General features: G+C 33.6%; 1 protein-coding gene across 4 annotated transcripts in view; it reads right to left on the bottom strand.

The window, feature by feature from the left end:
- Flo2 (flotillin-2) overlaps positions 1–17,656 on the bottom strand; it is a 315,478-nt gene that overhangs the window by 166,978 nt on the left and 130,844 nt on the right. The gene's annotated exons all lie outside the window — the stretch shown is intronic.

Genomic DNA, 17,656 nt, shown 5'->3' with positions numbered 1-17,656 from the left:
GCGGCGTAGAGTTATGAACGAGCGCACTTTGCTTTGAAGCAGACGCACGTTCCTTATGAATGAATTTGTTGTCGTTGTAATATGAAATACTAAGAAAATAAGCCACGAGTTCGCTTGAATATTATTGGTCGATGATGGTGCGTCTACGTTTTTTTGTCACTTGCGCGAATGTTTGATTTTTTGCGAAAGACATATTGAGGGACATACATATGTACATATGTGTACATATATGTAAATATATTTGGACATGCGAATGAAGGAAGGCAATTTCAAGAATATTCACATATAGATATATAAACATTGAAGCAAGTAAACAACAATAGCTGTTTGAGTTCACAGATTAGACAAATATCTTTTAATATCATCTGTGGTGCTGTTTGTATAGCACACTTCCTTATTGCAATGAAATGTTTTGCCTAAGTTCAAATCCTATCATATTTTTATATATTATACTATTTTTTATTTTTATAACTCTTTTTTATTAAATGATATTTGAATTCTATTTTCATATTATTTCCCTCATTACTTTTATTTTCTTTTCATAAGTCAATTATTTTCCTTTTTATTATTTGAATTTTTGTTTATGCGCATATCAAAGAACATCTGCGCATATGTATGTATATACATTTTGCTTATAGAGTGGTGTAGTTCGTTTCGTACCCTGATAGTTGTGGTGAAATTTTATTTTCCAATTTGCGCGTTTTCGATGTTCCTTCTTAGCAATTAACATTTTAGTACTGCTAACATTTGCTCCTTCTCTATTCATATACGTTCTCTGGTAAAACTGAGGGACTAGTTTGCATATACACAGACGGATAGACGAACATAGCTAAATCAACTCAGCTCATCATGCTAATGATTTATATATGTATATATTTTATAGGCTATCCGACGTTTCGTTCTGGGTGTTACAAACTTCATGGCAAATATATTTATTCAATTATATTTTTAATACAATTTATATAATTTTATTTTTCATTCGATTCTCCTTTTGTCACGTGCCACTGTTAAAATTTTTCATTCCGAGCTAGCTGTGACAGAGAATGTAAATGAGTATGTAAATGAGCTGTGATCAGAGAATGTTGAAGAAGAGAAGAGTCTCTGCCAGAGAATGTTGATGAGTAGAGAAGGAGCAAATGTTAGCAGTACTAAAATGTTAATTGCTAAGAAGGAACATCGAAAACGCGCAAGTTCGAAAATAAAATGTCACCACACCTGTCAATTTACGCAACGAACTACACCACTCTATAAGCAAAATGTATATACATACATATGCAGAGATGTTCATTGGTATGCGCATAAACAAAAATTGAAATAATAAAAACGAAAGTAATTGACCTCCGACAAGAAAATATAAATAATGAGGGAAATAATACTAAAATAGAATTCAAATATCATTTAATAAAAAAGAGTTATAAAAATAAAAAATAGTATAATATATAAAAATATGATAGGATTTGAACTTAGGCAAAACATTTCATTGCAATAAGGAAGTGTGCTATACAAGCAGCACCACAGATGATATTAAAACATATTTGTCTAATCTGTGAACTCAAACAGCTATTGTTGTTTACTTGCTTCAATGTTTATATGTCTATATGTGAATATTCTTGAAATTGCCTTCGTTCATTCGCATGTCCAAATATATTGGCATATATGTACATATGTATGTCCATCAATATGTCTTTCGCAAAAAATCTAACACTCGCGCAAGTGACAAAAAAAACGTAGACGCACCATCATCGGCCAATAATATTCAAGCGAACTCGCGGCATATTTTCTAAGTATTTTATATTACAACGACAACAAATTCATTCATAAGGAACGTGCGCTGCTTCAAAGCAAAGTGCGTTCGTTCATAACTCTGCGCCGCGCTATTTTTTCTGTGCGCCTGGTAAACCACATTTGGTTTTCATATAGAATTCCTACCGCAAATGCGCGAAAATAAAAATGAATGAAATTGAATTTGTCTTCAGTAAAATTGAAGAATCAGCAAAATTTCAATTTTACAATTTGTATCACTGAAAATCCTACCATCCCCCTCGCATTTGTATGTTGCCCACAAGCTGCTTCCTCACAACATTTGCTAAAAATCAGAAATTGAAGAATTTGTCTGATGTTCACTTCAAAAAGGAGAATTGGCAACATGACCTCTTAGCGAGTTTAAATAATATTTATATTTTTGCATATTATGCACTATTTATGGCATTAAATTACAAAATTTATATTAAATTGCCATTCATTTGAAATCATTAACTACTTCTATATATTCTAAGCACAGTCCATATAGTACTTTTATATGTTTACTTATTATCATTATTTCATAGTTTGTCGATTTAGCCCATTTTATCCAAATACGACGCTATGAAAATGCAGCCCAATCGGTAATCGCAATATTTCAAAAGAGCATAAGTCAATTTTCAACAGCAAAGCCCTGCAAAAAGGACAAACGAGACAACATAGCCGATCGACATTGTCGTAAAATTGTTGATTGAAACAAATTTTGTCAACTCCGCCACGATGCGCAAAATTCGGCGTCAATATGTATGCGAGCTCATATGTATATATGTATGTTTGTCGACAAAATCGTCATTTGGTTACTTTCAACAACACAATGTCTGCGCGAACTCGCCGTTATTTCGTTGGCTTGCCACTATACACAGAGGCGTTCTAACTGAAGACTCTTAGTATATTATTATGTTGCTTATTTTGTATTGAAAAATACTGATGCATTTATGAATTATTTTCGTAATATAATATTTATTATATATATATATATAAATACACATATATTCATCCCTATAATCGTTTTTAAACTAAATTCGATAAATAAAATATATATCTGAAATAATTATGTGGCAGTGGGCCCCAATCCCTCCTTGCCTGCGATCGCTCAACTCGCAAAAAGCAAAAAGTGTGGACAAAAGTCATTGCTTGTGAGGGGCAAGAAGAAGCAAGCATCAGCGTACGTGTACTCATGAATGTATGTGTGATTATCACATTTGTGTAAATACGCATAAATAAAGGAATATGCAATAAACCCAAACATATGAACATATTCTCCTGATATATTTTAATTATATCAGGAAGTAAAATATGCTATTAAAGTAATTGAATTATGATATGCTTAGATTCCAATTAATAAAATAAAAAAATTAAATACAATTTTAATTTTATGTATTTTACGATTCGAACGTATATGCTCGTATTCGGAATGAGCTTAACTCCTTCGCGCTTACGACCTAAGCCACCACAAAAGTGGAAACGTGGCCGCTTAGCCACCGTTTTATTATTATCATTTGTTTAATAAGTATATTGCTTACGCAACGCACATACATAAGTTAGAAACTAGCTTATTAAATGTTTATTTTATTATGAATTCTGGGGTTTTTAACGGGAATACAGATTTTTAATTCAAAAGGTTTTTCATAATTATAAATTTGTCATATCATAGAAATTGAAAACATAAATCTAAATAGGTATGCGCAACGATTTTTCATATAGGAATATTCGTTGTGTCTATTTATAGCATTTCGCACATTGTGTGATGTATTTTTCTTTTTCGAAGTTATACTTTTCGATGTTCCCTCTTGTGGAATTACAAATTAGTACTCAAAAAGTTTTCATTTAACATTTGCTCCTTCTCTATTCATTCACGTTCTCTGGAATAACATTCTCCAATTTTACGTTCTCTGCATCGTGAACATCCTTTATAATATACGTTCTCTGCATATACCAGAGGAAAATATATTTCACCACGTTTGGCATTACTAAATTTTGTTGACTTTAAATTTCTTTTCTTACGGAAGCACTCTGTTCTTTTGTTTTTCCTAATTTTGTTTGCATTTGTAACACTCTGTGAAGGCTTGTAGCGCGTACAGCAACCAACATGGTGTAATATATTTAGTTGTGGGGAATTGCTATTTCAACTGACTTTGCTGAAAGATAAACAAGGTGGAGACAAATATGTTTGCAGGAGCATGTCTTCGTTAAGGAAGTTGCCACAAATTTGGTGAGATTTTGACTATAATTAGGGGAAAGTAGCTGAGGTTACGAAAAAATTTTAATTTTCTTGTTATTGTAAATACCTGCATATGTACACTTAATTGATACTTCAAATAAAATTACGAGTACCTCCAAAAGTATTAAATGCCTTCAGTATTTAGTTTTATCTGAAGCTTACCTGTAAAGAAAAAAAATTAAAGGTAAATTATTATCGACAGAAATATAAAGAATTCAAAGAATTAAGTGGTACAGTAGCGGACAAAAAAAGCAGTATGTATGTCATTCTGAGCAAAGTAAAATTAAATTGTAATATTTTGTGGTAAAATCATTGCTAAGGCCTCGAATTATCTATGAAGTTATTGACAAAAGTTCTTTACCTATTCAGTACTCTTTGGAGAAGTGAAAAATGTTTCGCTCCATAATATACATATAGACTAGAAAAAAAAGGTCAGAATCCATATTATAAGGGTTTTTTAAATGTTTAATCGAAGAACGTTTTATTTTATTTTATTTTTTTTTGTTTTTTGTTTTTTAAGTACGAAAATGAAGAATTTCTCCCAATTCCAAATGAGTCTCAATATCCTGACAGCTAAAACGGTAAAACGGTGCTATGGTATAATCAGCTTATTAAACTTAAGACAACGTGATTTTTTGGAACTATTAGTTTTTTAGTTTTTAAAAATTTTCAGAAATCTTCAAGCACATCCCAAACGAAAACAATTAGAGAAAACATTAATTTAAATTTTTCAAATTTATCCCCATGATTATTTTTATTTGGCCTCCAGTAAAGTATATTTAATTCGCATCTTGGAAGCAGTTATCTGATTTCATTACTTCGATTTTAATATAAGAATCTTAATCATGGAATTTGACTATTGTGTTGTATATTTTATAATATATAATTGGAAGAATATATGCTTTGCTACGATCGATTCATTGAATCTTGGATGATCAATATGAACTTCTTTGGCTAGTCCATAAAAAGCACATCGAATACAAATGAAACAATGTACGCTAAAAACTTTCGAGAAACTGTTGAAATTTCACGTCAATCAGAAAATAATTGAGCTAAAAACACCTTTAAACTTTGTGTGGCTTTGCAATTTTTCAATTTATAAGAGTTAAATTACGTTGCATATCAGATGACGTGGTGGAATCTCCTTTATGCTATCTATTGACTGTCCCGCTTTTGCGAGATTAAGACTCAAGTTGCCACACTTACATACAGCCTTGTGAACTACCGGAATTATACATAAAAGTCTAAACAGATTTGTGATTGGTGCACTCAATGTGCTTTGTCGAGACATGTGTTCCAAATTTAGGTTTAACAAAGGGCTGTCTTTACCAATTCAAGTGTGATATCCTTATATCTTACGTAGTTTGAAAGCGAATTTGTATACCCTGAACAGCGTATATTAAGTTTGCCGCGAAGTTTTTAGCACCCCGTAAGAAACGTCGGAGACGCTATAAAAAAAAAGGATATATATATATATATATATATATGTAAACAGATATGGTACAGGTGACAACGCTGCAGGCAACTGCAGGACAATTGGTAAGAGTGATCGAGAAAGAAGCTGTAACAACAAACCAAACAAAGGAACAAGCGCAGAAAAATCTTAAGTTTATCTTGAAAACATTAAAATATAAACTTTTCAATAAATTCAGCAAAAATTCATAATCAATTTTTCATTTTTGTATTATAGCTCGCTACCTTCCCTATAAACTACACGTTATTGCGACTGCGAGTATTAATACGCTCAGGAAGTGCGTTCACAGTACCTTGTAAATTATTTGAAAACATCCCTTGCAGTATATTTGTAAAAGTTTCGTTAAAATGCCTTTGTAACACGCACTTACATGAGCATAAACATTAATAACAGTGCAGTAAAATATGGTTTCTGAAACACCGACATCCACAGCCGCTTGGCTCCTGTGCAGATTCTTCCTTGCAATTATACTTATGGCTGTATGCACGAGTCCGACCATATCTGTACATAATTAATTGCCAATAATGGAATGCTTCGGAGCATTGCATTGCAACGCGCTTTGGTCAGCAATCGCCACTGACGCCTAAAATGATAAACGCGGGCGCGCACTCGCTCACTTAATTAGTTATGAATTATGAAGCCCGTAATTATGCGTATGTGTGTGACTGCGCACTTCACACTCTGCTACATGCCGAATTCCAAGCACACACATGTGCTTACCATATTTATTGCGCACGCGCTGCTTTAAATTGCATAAATATCGAGATTTCCAAAATCACGCCTCTTGCAAGACTTTCAAGACCCAAGTAATGAATTGCAAATCGGTTGTTAACAAAATGGCAAACACGCGACTGCCTTGGCAGCTCGCGTTTGTTGCTGTGTATTGCGGGTGTCGGTGCAATTCGTGTTGTACGCGTAGCGCCATTGATATAATATTTTGTAATTATGCTCGATTTACAAGCATCTCTCTACCAATAATTAATAATTTTAGCTACAATGCGTTTAATTGAAGTTTTACGATTTCCATAAGGCGCAAGTCGAACAAAGCCCAACTGCACGCATGCGCGGTAGTCTGAAGTGGTCGGCGTATTGAATAAACCTAGCTTACGTAGAGAACGTGATTTGAAATTAATTTTCAAACAAATTTTTAGATATTGAAGAAATGTTCAGTGCTTCGTTTTCTCGTAATCTTTAGAGTCATTTTGGCCGAGTCCATAGCAGATTGATTATTGAATGTCTGAAATAATTCAAAATTAATGTAGATAAAATTTCGAATTGCTACGGCATAAACGTGGACATTGCCGGCAGGTGCATTGGTTCAAAGTGCGCTCTAAGGCTCAGGGAAGCTGGGTATATGAAGGGGCCGAACATGGACATCCCTGAAAACTTGGATCACTGCGTCACAGAGGTTACTTGTGGTGGTTTCTTCTCCGCACACATATTAACGAGGGATATGTGGATGGGGAATAGTTGAAGAGAAGTGCCTGCTATTAAGGTGGCGGGCGCTTAGCAGGCGTTGTTTAACGACTAGCTTCTGTGCAACTTCAATATCTTTTTGGCTAAGAGTAAAACGCAGGAGATCCGCTGAACTATCCAATAGGCATTTATGCGGTAAGGCTAAAAGTCTTAATGAACTGTCAAGCTTCTCCTCCTCTCAAATATGTGTTTTTCGCTGTAACAGGACGACATTGTAATAATTTCGAATCCTATCATTTTTGCCCAAGGCGGACTTAAAAAGAAGAGAGAACTTCGATTAGATGAACCTCATGCCTAGGTAGTGAGAGAGAGCAAAGGAAAGATGGGAGTGAATGTTAAAGCGAAATATAGGTACTTAATATCTTAATCATTGCAAGCTCAAACATCTACGATATAAGTCACTTTAGTCTGAAATAGTTGAAAGTTCACTAACTGAACGGACGTGATGACTTTTCAAAAATATTATGGAAGCTTATTTTGTCTCACTACTTCAGAACGACCTTCAGAAGGATCGGCAAATAATCTCGGGGTAACAAAAGTTTATGCTACCGCACCTCTTCATAATGTCTGCTCTTTGTTATGTAGGATAATGATTCCGCACCATCACCAGTGATTTTATATAAAATATATTACAAATATCCTGATTCCATATTAAATGAACCTTTCTCAAATGAGATGTATTGGAACTTCTGCAACAAACTGCTTTCCTTTACCTTATTACATAGAGAATTTTCCAAGTCAAGTATGCAAAAGAACAAATTTGATTGAGCAGGAACTTTGGAAATGCAATGAACACAGAACACTCGTTTTCGAAGGCTAAAAGGCTGTAGATCAGCTCAGCTCATTATTTTGTATCGATTTTATGCAAAATGAATAGTCGTGTTACACAGCAGAGATTTTGGAGTATGGAAATTTAAAAAACAGCAAGATATTTCGTTTACCATTAACTTTGGAGGGTTTGTGTAAATCTTTTACTCATTTGTTAGCTTACCATCCACTATTTTCTGACATAAAAAGTCAATATTTCCTGGTAAGCGAAAAAACTCTAATATCATTCTTTCGACTGAGAAACATTAGAGGTTTGATCTGGATTTGGACCTATGAGTCACTGTTAAACCTTTAAACACCCAGATGGTAACGTTGGACGTCGTACATAAATGATCAGCATGACGAGCTGAGTCGATCTAGCCATGCCAATCTTTCCGTAAATGCTTGTATGTAAAACTTTTTATTTGATGAGATATCTTCACCCAGTTTAGCATGAATTATTGTCCAAGGCAACGGTAAAATCTCCGATCGAATTGTTCAGATCGGACCCGTATAGCATGTAGGTGCCATACAAACTGAGCGGTCAAAATCACGCTTTTAAAGGAATTTTTGAATTTGTGAAGAGTACTATATCTTCGGTGCAGCCGAAGTTAAAATTTTTTCTTGTTTTCTTTAACTTTATATTTACCATAAATTGTTGAAATAATTTTCATAAGAAGAGAAAATCTTCCCAAAACGAAAATTATTTTAAACTCTTTAAATTTATCATAATTGCACCCGTTATCGTAATTTAGCATGGCTTCCTCACGTGATACGAGGATTATTTAATCTTAATGGCCGCATCTCAAGTGCATATGATTAAATTTGTCGATGCAACCTGTTATATCTCTGTCAAAGTCACGAACAAGCAAAAGTGATTGATAACTACCAAACTAAAAACAGCTGACATAGACACGTTGCTTTCATATATATATATATGTAGGCCAGGGATGCCAATTATTGTTGAATTTGCATTTTTTGAGAGGTGAATTTATTTTACGAAAATAATAAATAAAATCGTAATTAATAATTAGAACATACATAGGTATGCACATATACATGCTAGGAACATAATTGAGAGTTTGAGGATTTTATTATTTGGTGATTATCATTTATCTGCTTATCTGCTTATCTGAGTATCAGTGTTGGTGATATATAATATATCATATAAGATTTGTTTCATATTATATATGTTTTTTTAAGTATCTCAGGTGATTATTTTGATTTTATTTAAACTTTTTTACAAACAATTCACGCAAATTTTTACGGTTAGGAATTGAACCATTTTTTATATGTCCGCAATTTTGGAAAAAAAAGTATGTAAACTTAACAACATCCGAGCTTTACCAGCAAGTTTTATATAGGTTAAGATGCCGTTTCTGAAGAATCAAAAAACACGAGATGCAAGAATCACCGTAGAAATCTTACTGAGAAAGGTAATTGGCTCATTAACCGTCATTTTGTGTCAAAATGTTAATGTAAACATTGCATTTTTCTTACTCCCACAAAAACAACCACGTTAGGGTTTTTGTAGAATGTTAGGCCTGCTTTTCACTTAAAAACATTTTTAAATTAAATCAATTCCAATTTATTGCGATTAGTTTTGAAAAAGCTATTTCAAATAAATTAAACGTTGGCAACTCTGCTTTGCAAGCTAACAGATTTACAAAACACGTGAGCCATTCATAACGAGTTCAAGTGAAGTTTTCCAATTTGCCAGACGACGGAAATGACGTTGATAGTTTTGTCTTCAAACAAAAATAATAGTTTATACCAAACCGGTCGCAATGTTAGTGATGTATCTCACAAATTATCGATATTATATCGCAAATGTCAACTTTTACGATTTTTTAAATGCATTTTATGTTTTCGTTTTCCATTTTCAGCTCAAAAACTGCGTGTATGTGAGTTTGTGCTGGGCGCGGAAGCCACAATTTGTCTGTTTTTTAAATGGTAAAAGCGCTTTGGAATTTCAAAATTTGGTGTTGGTAAGAAATAGGCGTCTTGTGGTATAGCCACACGTTAATTAACACACATACAACAAAGTAAATTACTAATATTTGTATTTGCAGAGTATATTTTCAAGGCTAAACTAATTTTAAAGTATTTAGCTGATAAATCATTAAATTAAATATGTAGTAATTATATACTATTTAGTATGCTTTAGTAAATAATATGTTGTATGAAAATTTTTTTATAAACTCGACCAATAATTAATAATATGGTCAATATACCAAATAAGGGTGTTCAACACTATGTATTCTAAAGGGGGGGTAAGTGGTAGTTAGAGAAAAAATCGAAACAAATTGCATTTACTTAAAGTATAATATTTTAAAAAAATTGTCTGAAAATTTGAAGTACATCCGACAAATACTTTTCGAGTTACTCGATAATTAACAAAGGATTTTCTGGAGCACTGAAACGTTCGCGTAAAACTTCAAATGCGTTTTTCTCAAAACTATCTTTTATGAACTTGTGACCAGTGCAGTTCGAAAACAGCTCGGTAGAATTCAATAAAATGTATACAGTTTTTTTTTTGAATCATGAAAAACTAGTGTCTGATCGAAGGATTTTTTTTAGTTTAGATTTTTTGTAAACAATTGATTTGAGGTTTTCCCTAAAATCCAAACTATTTCCTGACGCCGCCATTTTGTTAACAACACATCAACACAAATAGCTATTCCTTTGGAACTTTTCCATTTATTTTTTTAATTTCTGTCAAGTAAAGTCAAAACCTTATTTAAAAATGCCATATTTTTACTTTTATAAAATAAAATAATTTACTGGCAAAAAAAATTTTAAAATTGGCCTTTTATCATGTCTTTTACTACATCTAACACCATAAAGTATAACAGCGCCACATAACGACTATAAAGAATTCCATGCAATCAAACAGTATGATACAAGTAATAAACAATACTAAGCAGCAAAAATAAATTAAATAAATCGGTCATTGGTTCCAAAGCAATAACTCGCACGTCTTGTCAGAATTTGAAAACGAAAAAGCAGAATGAAAAATAAAATAACCTCGATATATAAAATAATTGCCTCGTGTCTAGTCGCAAATTCCGCATTTCTTCGGCAATCGCTCTCTTCAATTTGAAGAGTTTTTGTTGGCAGCGTTTCCCATTAATGCTTCATCCGGTTTCAGAAGCTTATAATACAGTACGCCCTTCTGATCTCACCAAACACAGAGCATTACCTTGGCGCCAAAGATATTCGGCTTTGACGTTGATCATATGTGAATCATTTGTAGCGTTCAAGCGGAATTTCCGACATGCAAAACAGTCTTTCAACGTCTTTTGGCTTCAATTTATGTATGTTTTCACTGCAAATTGAGGGCATATGTACCAAATACTGAAAATGCTCAAAAGGACAGTGGCTTTCTAAAGCCTCACGTAACATTAATGTCGTTATAGACTGAATAAATATTGGATCTTAAGACGTTGATAATTGTGTCAATGAAGCATCAATTATTAAATGATATTTTCAATACGTACAAGATTGGTCCTAGTAAATCCTTTATCAAGAGGAGTAATCTCTAAAAGAGTGTAATAATTCTAGATTTTATTTTATTTTAAAGATGATAATTATCCCGAATATTCGGAAAACTTTAAAGACGATAAGGGGAGGGGAAGATTCGGAGAATTTTCAAAACTAGGGAGTTCAGAGTTCCCAGGGTTAGACACCTGTTCTGATTAACATAAAAAGTTGTATTTTATTAGCAGTCATTTTCGGCAGGCAATGACTTAACTCTGAGCATTTTTCTGTTATTAAAAGCAAAGCGTGTAAAATGAGGAGATTATAAAATAAAACTTAGGTAAGGTACAAATGCAAGCTAGTTCGATACAAGAGCGTTATAAATAGGGATAAAAACCGTTTCGTTCCGTTTTGTTTATACCCTGAACTAGTCCTTTAGTTTTGAGATACTGAATGATCGAAATCAAGTACTCGTAATGAAAACTTTTTTATTTGACGAAATATCTTCACATCTCGGTGCAACCGGAGTTACGCTTTTTTCTTGTTTTGAATTGCCTTGGCCAAAAAATATATTAGTTCGTAAAGTCACGAATAAAGAAAACGAAATGTCTACAATTGCTATACAAGCTGAAATATAATATATTGTGTAGGATTTATTTGAGTTTCTGATATCTAAAGCACGTAATCTATGCCAACGGCTTATTCATTTAAGTAATTGATTTTTTCAACTTTTGCAAACAGACTATTTAATAAAGATAAAATTCGTTCCTGTCCATGTAGTAGATATGCGCTGATTTGACAGCAAAGAAAAATATATGTTCAACAAAGCAGCCTATTATCTTAATCATGAAATTTTATTATCTGATAATCGTTGAAACATTGTATCCAAAGTTTGTTAGATACAGCAATGTTGCTAACGGTATCAAAAAAAAAAACCGATGACTTCACAAACTAACCACGGTTATTTACCAGGTTTCTGACCCAAAAGTGAGCTAACACAGCAAACTTGTCTCATTTTCGGAATTTGTAATGGTTCACTGCAACAGGAGTAAGAGATATGTAGACATGTATGAATGAAAAATTAAAATAAATTAATAAACCAGTAACATGATGCATTTTTAAATGCCAGTCGGTCCAAGCGCCGCCAGACAACGAATAACGCTTTTTATCATTTATTTATTAGGTGGGTAAGCCAGTAAATAACGGCGCGTATGCAAATTTGTTGCAAAGTGGGCGTCTGTGCTGAGTTTTAGAGTTTGAACCGATAGTCATTTGATGTATGTACGCAACAGGTGTAAATTTCCACTTTTAACAGCGAAATCATTTATAGTCCTGGGCGCCGTAATAAACTGGCTTCATTGTGATTTATTGAAATGTGTGAAAAACTCGATCAACTTTGTTACGCCAAATTCATTATTAAAATATAACACTAATTGGCGTGGTACGAACAATCTCATTAACGGTCGAATTTTGTGTGTTTACCACATAAATGTCAAAATATATTTTCTCAGCGCTAAATTCGATTAATTTGATTTGTGTTCGGTCATTACCACCAACATTAAATACTGGTATATTCAGTGTAAGAAAAGAAAAAATAATCAATAAAGAAATTTTTGAAAATAAACTACGCGTATAACAAATTAAATATAAATTGAAATGCACCTTAATATACATTATATAATGAACATAAAACGCTACAAGTTAAAGGTTTTATCTAAAAAAATATTGCAAAAATTACTTTGTCAAAGCTGTTAATTAAAATTACTTCAGGGATTTTAGTTTGATGACTTGTGAATGACAAAAATGTTACTTATAGATATTTATTTATCGTGTAGCGAACAAATTAAGCTATGCGCACATAATAGTGAAGCAAATATAAACATATTATATAAATATAAATATAGTACAGTTTCCTTAAATTGAAATAAAACATCTATTTTCTTTAACGGGTTCGGTATAGTCAGAGTCACAAAAAAACCAGAAAAAATGTGTACTTCTGTTGCACCGAGGCTATCTATAATAACCTACAAAATCACTTTTTTCAGGAGAGTAGAGCTTAAATATTTGATTCATTATATAGCATAAGAGTAAAAATCTAACGTTGCCGTATTAAATGGCTATTGAAGATTTTCCAACAAATCTGCTATTGAGCGGTTTTGAGCTGATTTAATATGATCTCGTTTTATTGAGTAAATCATTTTTATATATTTAGGTTGATATATGTACATATGTGGGTTAGGTTTAATTTGAAGCAAAAGTGTATTACTATAATATCAATATCTGCTCGAATTTTTACCAATCCGTCGTAATTCATTAGACTTAATGACAATAATTGTATATGAGATTTTCTTGTTTATTATGTGCTTAATAGTTGCTACAGTCGCAATACAATCTCCCCTCGTTAAAGGACAGAACTATTGTACTCTCGAGCACTGTCAAATATCTGGGAGTTATTCTAGATAAAAAAACTAGGCTGAAGAGAACACACTGAGGTCCAAAGACCTTGGAATATGTAACTTCTGCAGAAGAGCCATTGCCACAAAGTGGGGTTTACGAATCCACATGGTCTATTGGCTCTACACAGCTGTCATCCGTCCCATAATAACATATGCTCCGATGGTATGGTGGATGGCATTATCGAAAAAGTACTGTATTAAACCTCTAGAACAGGTGCAACGATCATGCTTGCTGGGGAATACGGGCGCAATGAAAACCACGTCAACAAAGGCTCTGGATGTTATCTTCGACATCCCGCTAATACATATACAAGTAGAAAATGAGGCAATCCTTGCAACTAGCCGGCTCATGATTTAAGGCCATTGTAGTCAGACTCCGCGTCACATCGAGCAATATCTTACTCGACCTTGTTAAAGAAATTGGCAATGTGATCGAGAAAAGGAGATCCATGAAGAATTAAACACAACGTTGTCATTTTCCAGTAGAGGAGAATGGACCAAAGGTTCTGTGATCGACAGTTTCAACGCCGAAATCTACATATACACTGACGGATCAAAGGATGAAATAGGAATAGGAGCGGACTTCTTCTGTAGTAATACATACATACACAGAAGGTAGCTTTAAACTAGACTAAATTTAGTCTTTCGAAATTGTGGGCAAAAGGTGCCAAGAAGGCTACTGCATGGTCAAGGTTCAATTAAGGTTATCCGTAACGCCAATACAAAGTTTCACTACGTTAGGTTATGCAAGCAGGCAATAAATAAATTCTCAAGAGGCAACTCGGTTAATATCATCTGTAGATATCCTGACATATAAGAAGAGAAGGAAAAGAAGTGGCAGACGAGCTGCCCTAGACCATTCAGTTCATTCAAGGGTTGTTTGTAGTAATAGAGCCTAGAGGAGCACCTCATGACTTGGAACACTAGCAGCACAGGGCATACCACAAACTTACTTTATGGTACTGTTGATGGTGGGAAGACCAAAAAGCTTCTACATCTGGGCAAAAAGGAACTTAGTAATATTGTAGGGGTCATCACAGGCCGCCTGCGGTCTGCCGCTCATGCGCCTCTTTTTTCAACTGACCAATAGTTGCTACATATTATATAATCGTTAAGAGAGAAAAATTGTAATTATTCTTGGAATATGTTTAAAAGTGCAGGATAAACTGAATAAGATAGTGAATAGAACAGAAGGGGATTGAGAAATAAAAAAGTATTTCATTAAAATGCGATAATAGAGATTGTAACCTTTCCTCATGAAAAGTTATGCATCCCATATAAAAATTAAATTAAATGTTTTTTATGATCATTTACTTAAATCTGTTTATTCGATCACCCACAAAGTCACGTAGTACCTTCTCAGCTGATGCCGAGTTAGCGCTTGCCACTTCTGTCATCACTTGGTTCGGTGCAATTGAGCAATTTGCAAAGTTTTAGAGTAAGCTAAAAGGAATTTAAAGTGGAATGAAGACGAGAGTAAGAAATGAAAATAATAAAAATTTAGCCATTTATTTACACTTCAGCTATGCTTCTGCCTTGGTCCATTTCTTCACACGCAGCGCCGAGTGTATTTATTTAACCTACTCTTTGCTGCTGTGATTTGACTTTGCTTTGAAACTGGGCAGGTGGAATAACCAACGAAAGTGAAATAATATTTGTTAACCGCAAAAGCACGCATTTGCAGAAGCACACAGGGTGACTCAGTAAAGGCGCGAGTACGATAAAAAAAGTGCTTCTGATTCGTCAGCATTTGGATAGTGTCAAATCGATGAAACAACTATTTTCATACCACTTGGGATCAGCAGTAACAACTCCAGATAGAGTATATGACGCTAATAATATTATTGTTGTGTCCCATTGCAATATTTTTGACAAGAGAGCGGCTCTTAAATAAACCGAACTGAGAAGTAGCCACGACAAAATATCTCTGTTGCATTAGACTCGTTTCGATCAACTATGGAAAAGAAATTTATTTTTGTTTTATTACTACGGAAGGAAGTTCATGTAAAGTATAGTTAAGTGAGCGATGAAAGTCGATCCACACTTCATATTTCGGTTAAAACTAAACAACATTTTATAAATTACCAGAAATGATTATCATTATAATATATACATATACGTTTATGTATTTCCTTTTGGTCCCAACTTTTTAGCAATAATTTTTTTTACTTGTAATAGAGCACCCTTTATCAAAACGTATACTCAAAACTATGTGCTTAAGCCATTAGTGAACGGAATTGAAATAAAATAAAAAGCGCATGCACCTAGTACATTTAATAAAAAACACAAACAATGGGATCCAAATTTCTGAGACATATCTGCAAATGGTAAAAATATAATTTAAGGATTACTATATTATAAGTGAAACAAGAAAAAGGGTTAACTTCAGCTACACCGAAGTTATAATACCCTTCACTAATAAAACAAGTTTCTATACAAGAACTTGGTTTTTTCGGTCAGTTTGTATTGCATTTTGATATAGTGGTCTGATCTATACAATTTCTTCGGAGATTGTAGTGATGCCATGTATAATACCCTTTATTAAATGTAATGAAGATATATTATCAAAATTTTATTCTTTATGATGCAATCCTAAATATATATTTTTAATATCTCACATTAAACATGGTTAAGTGACCATTTAAAAATTGCCGAAACAAAAAAAAAAATTTTATTGCATTTCGATAAATTCGCTTAGCACTTGTTACTCATACAATTTTTGATTTGCTCTTGTCGTCAGTTCCGCATATCGCTTTGCCCTAACAAAACTTCAGCTAAAAGCTATTCCAGCTATGCGGCTTCGTAAATATGGATTTCGTTTTACTTTAAACTTGATTTGGTGCCCGAACGAAAAATAAAAAATAACAAGTAAGGAAGAGCTAAGTTCGGATGTAACCGAACATTTTATACTCTCGCAAAGTCAAATGGTATACTCGTTTGAGATTTCTTTGTGGATTGACTGATATTTTCGGTAGAAGGTCAACTATAGGCAATGGGGTCCATATATTTAGTACTTAGGGGTTTGAACAGTTTTGGTTTGATTTAGACAATTTTTGGCCGCAAGGTGGTATACTTTAATTGCATTATTCACGCAAAGTTTTACCCCGATATAATCATTGTTACCTGATTTGCATAGTGGAAAGTGAAAGAATCAGATGGAATTGAAAATGGTGTTACATGGGAAGTAAGCGCGGTTGTAGTCCGATTTCGCCCATTTTCGCACTATGACATAGAAACATGAAAAGAACGTTATGCACCGAATTTGGTTGAAATCGGTTAAGCAGATCTCAAGATATGGGTTTTCACCTAAAAGTGGGCTGTGCCACGCCCACTGTCTAATTTTGAACGCGGTTCCTATAAAGTCATCTTATACCATCTCAGAGATAAAATTTAATGTCTCTGGCGTATTTAGTGCTGGATTTATCGCGCTTTTAGTAGTTTTTAACAGCACCGTTATATGGGGAGTGGGCGGAGTTGCCACCCGATTTCAACTATTTTCACACCGTCAATAGAAGTGCTAAAAACATTTACTTCTAGTGAATTTTGTTATTATAGCATTAGCGGTTTAGGAGATATGCACATTAAACCTATTAGAGGCGGGACCACGCCCACTTTTTAAAAAAAGTTTTAACTGCAGATGTCTATCCCTAATGTGATCCTGTGTACCAAATAACAGTCTTGTATCTTATTGCGGAGCTTAGTTATGGCAAGTTATTTGTTTTTGATTAATGGCGTTTTGTGGGCGTGGCAGTGGTCCGATATCATAAAGATATCTCAATTTTTACTCAAGTTAGAGCTTGCACGGACGGACGGACGGACGGACAGACAGTCACCCGGATTTCAACTCGTCTCTTCATCCTGATCATTTATATATACATAACCCTATATCTAACTCGATTAGTTTTAGGTGATACAAACAACCGTTAGGTGAACAAAACTATT

This window comes from Bactrocera oleae, chromosome 5, assembly GCF_042242935.1.
Source record: "Bactrocera oleae isolate idBacOlea1 chromosome 5, idBacOlea1, whole genome shotgun sequence".
NCBI classification, from domain to species: domain Eukaryota; kingdom Metazoa; phylum Arthropoda; class Insecta; order Diptera; family Tephritidae; genus Bactrocera; species Bactrocera oleae.
The sequence above is the reverse complement of the archived record's forward strand: the minus strand, read 5'-3'. Positions and strand labels throughout refer to the sequence as shown.